At 41.7% G+C, this 5,149-nt stretch overlaps 1 non-coding gene across 1 annotated transcript; it reads right to left on the bottom strand.

Moving 5' to 3' along the window:
* Nucleotides 1–471: 471 nt before the first annotated feature.
* LOC131230043 (small nucleolar RNA R71) lies at nt 472–578 on the bottom strand. The gene has a single exon (XR_009163771.1). It is a non-coding gene; the product is annotated as a small nucleolar RNA R71 (small nucleolar RNA).
* Nucleotides 579–5,149: the final 4,571 nt, after the last annotated feature.

Below are 5,149 nucleotides of genomic sequence, written 5' to 3'. Positions count from 1 at the left end.
CGCTCGAATTCCCCTAAGTTAATTGAGGTTATGGCTGCAAATCAACCTCACCCACTACCCCAACCTAGGGTTGAGGAAGCACATGATGAGAATGAGGTGCATCAAGCACCCCCGCCTCGTACTTTATGAGATTATTTACAACCGACGGGGGTGAGTACGCCCTCATGCATGATTTTTCCTAAGAATACAGGACATATGGACATCAAGCCAGGGGTTATCCAACTCCTTCCTAAGTTCCATGGGCTTGAATCTGAACAACCATATCTACATCTAAAAGAGTTCGACGAGATTATAGCCACCTTATACTTTCGTAATGTATCTGAGGATACAATTAAGCTGAAACTCTTCCCATTTTCCTTGAAAGAGAAGGCCAAGACATGGTTACATTCACTGCGTCCTAGATCCATTGGCACATGGAATGACATGCAGAGGGAATTCATAAAGAAATTTTTCCCACATCATAAAACGATTACCCTCAAAAAAGCAATCATGAGCTTTGCCCAAAAGGAAGATGAAACATTCTTCCAATATTGGGAAAGGTTCAAGGATTTGGTCAGTTCGTACCCACAACACGACTTTGAAACGTGGCGCATTACAAATTTTGTTTACGATGGACTGACTTCTTCCATGCGCCAAATGGTCGAGACAATGTGTAATGGAGAATTCATTAATAAAAATGTTGACGAGGTATGGGATTACCTCGATAGTCTTGCTGAAAAAACACAATCATGGGACTATTACCCAAAGTCAAACACCACGTCTAAGCCGACTCAATCTAAGGAGAAAGATGGATTGTATCTTTTGAAAGAAGAGGATGATCTCAAGTATAAAGTGACTACGCTCATAAGAAAATTTGAGGCCATGGAAGGAAAGAAGGATAAGGTTAATGAACGTGTTTGTGGCATCTGTGATTGCAACATTCATACAACTGAAAATTATCCTACAATACCTGCTTTTCGAGAGGTGTTGAATGAACAATCTAATGTCGTAAATAACTATCAAAGACCTTTCAATGGACCGACCTCTAATACGTATAATCCTGGTTGGAGAAATCATCCAAGTTTTAGTTGGAGGAATGGACAAACTGTTACCCCTCAAGGTTTCTTTAATCAAACTTCACAACAACAACAAGAGAGACCTAAAGAGGATCCGGTTCAAAAACATATTCGAGAACAAGAGCTACTTAATCAGAATTCGGCACAAGCGCTTCATGATATCCACACGGCATTAGGAACGCTTGCATCATCTATTCAAAGGATAGAGTCACAATTAACAAGTGGAGGAAAGGGGATGCTTCCTGCTCAACCTCTCCCCAATCCTAAAGCGCAATATGAAATAAGTGACCCTAGCTCTTCAAATCAGATGGAACAAGCTAAATCCATCACCACTCTTAGGAGTAGTAAGATCATTGACAAGACCATCCCAGTTAGGCCTGAAAAGCCTGAGGACCCGGAAGTAGACAAAAATGATGGATCTAGTGATGCCCCACAAAAATTAGAACTGAAACTTCTAGAGAAGCCAGTTGCTCCGTTCCCCCAACGGTTGGTTGCACCAAAACGTTTGCCTAACTCTCAGGATATTCTAGAAGTGTTGAAACAAGTAAAAGTCAACATTCTTCTACTTGATGTCATAAAACAGATACCTTCATATGCCAAATTCTTGAAAGACCTATGCACAACTAAAAGACGGCAGAGTATTCAAAAGAAAATTTTATTGACTGAGAAAGTGAGTGCCATCTTGAAGCAAGACGTGCCGCAGAAATTCAAAGATCCCGGTAGCCCAACCATATCATGTGTAATCGGGAACTATCGAATTGATCATGCACTTCTTGACTTAGGAGCAAGCGTTAATTTGATTCCTTACTCGGTATACAAACAGTTATGATTGGGTGAATTAAAACCCACCCTAACCACACTACAACTTGCTGATCACACTGTTCGTATACCAAGAGGGATAATCGAGGATGTGTTGGCCCAGGTCGATAGATTTTACTACCCTGTAGATTTTATCATCCTGGATACTGAACCCATCAATAACATGAGCACTCAGATTTTCATCATTCTTGGTCGCCCATTCCTGGCCACTTCAAATGCGATTATTAATTGCAGGAATGGTGTCATGACTATGTCTTTCAGAAATTTGACATTGGAGTCAAATATCTTTTTCAATAACAGCAGCAATTCAGAGTATGATGACGATTTCCACGACATTAACATGATTGATTCTTTCGTGGAAGATAGAACGCCTCTTGCCCTATCCTCTGATCCTCTAGAAACATGCCTGGCGCACTTCCATGATTTTGATGATGACATGATTAGGGAGACATGTGCCATGCTTAATACTGCGCCGGTACTTGAAGTTAACCGGTGGAGGCCACAATTTGAAGAGTTGCCTCAAACCGATGTAGTGCCTCTACCGTCTAACCTCAAGCCACCGAAGCTTGACCTAAAATCTTTGCCTTCTAATTTGAAATATGTCTATTTAGGTCAAGATGAGACATACTCGGTGGTGATCTCTGCCCACCTGAAGAAAGAGCAGGAGATTATGCTCAAAGGTACTCTCCTTGAGCATAAGGGAGCTCTTGGATGGACGATAGCGGACCTTAAGGGAATCGACCCATCGATTTGTACTCACCACATATATCTTGAGGATAATGCGAAAATCGCTCGGCAATCACAATGTAGACTAAATCCAAACATGAAGGAAGTGGTTAAGGCTGACGTTCTTAAACTATTGGATGTGGGTATCATATACCCCATATCCGATAGTCAATGGGTGAGTCCAACTCAGGTGGTTCCTAAGAAGTCCGGGATCACCATCGTAGCCAATGCCAATAATGAACTCGTGCCAACCAGAGTTACTACTGGGTGGAGAATGTGCATTGACTACAGGAAGCTGAATACCGTCGCAAGGAAGGACCACTTGCCTTTGCCCTTCATCGATCAAATCTTGAAAAGGCTAGCTGGTCATTCCTACTATTGCTTCCTTGACGGGTATTCGGGATACAATCAGATTGAAATCGCCCTTGAGGACCAGGAAAAGACTACATTTACATGTCCCTATGGCACCTTTGCCTACAGAAGGATGCCATTCGGGTTATGTAATGCCCCTGCCACCTTTCAGCGATGTATGATGAGTATCTTTTCTAATATGGTGGGAAAATATCTAAAGGTCTTCATGGACGATTTCTCTGTTTTCGGTTCATCTTACAGCAAATGCTTAGAGAGGCTTAAATGTGTGCTGAGAAGATGTGAAGAAAAGAATTTGGTACTTAATTGGGGGAAGTGTCATTTCATGGTTCATAAGGGCATTGTCTTTGGGCATATCATCTCGTCCAAGGGAATCGAGGTAGATAAGGTAAAAATCGATCTTATCTCTAACCTACCTCCACCCAAGAACATCAGAGATGTGCGAACCTTCTTAGGACATGCAGGGTTTTACAGACGATTCATAAAGGACTTTAATCTCCTCTCTCGTCCCTTATGTAATCTTCTACAAAAGGATGCACCATACAAGTGGACTGAACAATGTCAGGAAGCTTTCACCAAGCTTAAGGGCATGTTAACTACTTCACCTATCATGCAGCCACCCGATTGGAGCCTTCCTTTTGAGCTTATGTGCGACGCTTCTGATTATGCTCTTGGAGCGGTTCTAGGCCAGAGAAAAGATAAGAGGCCCTACGTCATTCATTACACAAGTAGAACTTTAAATTCTGCCCAAGTGAACTACTTGACTACGGAAAAGGAACTCCTAACCGTAGTGTTCGCTTTGGATAAATTTATGTCCTACCTGATCGGATCCAAGATCATTATCTACACAGATCATGCAGCACTTAAGTATCTTCTTTCTAAGAATGATTCTAAGCCCCGTTTGATATGATGGATCCTTCTACTCCAAGAATTTGATTTGAAAATTAAAGATAAAAAGGGAGTAGAGAATGTAGTGGCCGATCATCTGTCTCGCCTTAATACCTCTGATTCCCCTGAGGCGACCCATATCAATGACATGTTCCCTAATGAACAACTGTTCAGAGTCTCCCATTTACCTTGGTTCGCTTATATTGTCAATTATCTTGCCACAGGTTCCATACCGACGCATTGGACTACACAAGATAAGAAGAAATTCTTTACCAAGGTACGCAACTTTTTCTGGGATAATCCATATTTATTCAAATATTGCCCAGACCAAATTCTAAGGAGACGTGTGCCAGATGACGAGTATCAGAGTGTCATCTCCTTCTGTCATTACAGGCCTGTGGTGGTCACTTTTCTGCTAAAAAGACCATGGCCAAGATTTTACAGTATGGCTTTTATTGGCCCACTATGTTCAGGGACACTCATGAGTTTTGCAAGGTTTGTGAGCGTTGTCAAAAATTGGGAGCATTGTCCCATCGAAATATGATGCCTTTGAATCCCATCCTTATCATAGAAGCATTTGACTGTTGGGGCATTGATTTCATGGGACCATTCCCCCAATCATTTGGAAATTTGTATATTTTGCTCGCCGTAGATTATGTCACTAAATGGGTTGAAGCAATTCCGTGCTGAAATAATGACCATCGCACGGTCATTAAATTCTTAAAAGAGAACATCCTTTAGCGGTTCGAGACGTCTCGAGCCATCATTAGTGATGGGGGATCACACTTTTGTAATAGACCATTCGAGAGCTTAATGAAGAAATACAATATCTCTCATAAGGTGAGCACCCCATACCATCCACAGACAAGTGGATAAGCTGAGATTTCCAATAAGGAGATCAAACATATCCTAGAGAAAATGGTTAACCCCGATCGTAAGGATTGGTCAATCTGATTGACCGATGCCTTATGGGCATACCGTACTGCTTTTAAAACCCCTATTGGAACGTCTCCCTTTAGACTTGTCTATGGGAAAGCTTGTCACTTGCCTATGGAGTTGGAACATAAAGCGTACTGGGCGATCAAAAATCTGAATTTCAATCTGGACAACGCTGGCTCGCTACGTAAACTTCAATTAAATGAACTTGAAGAAATCCGGAACAATGCGTACGAGAACTCGAGAATTTACAAGGACAGGATGAAGGCGTTTCATGATTAACATATTCTACGAAAATCATTCACGCCAGGTTAGAAAGTCCTTTTGTATGACTCTTGATTTCATCTCTTTCCGGG

Source organism: Magnolia sinica, chromosome 16 (genome assembly GCF_029962835.1).
Source record: "Magnolia sinica isolate HGM2019 chromosome 16, MsV1, whole genome shotgun sequence".
Lineage (NCBI taxonomy): Eukaryota > Viridiplantae > Streptophyta > Magnoliopsida > Magnoliales > Magnoliaceae > Magnolia > Magnolia sinica.
This window is presented reverse-complemented; position numbering and strand designations above follow the sequence as displayed.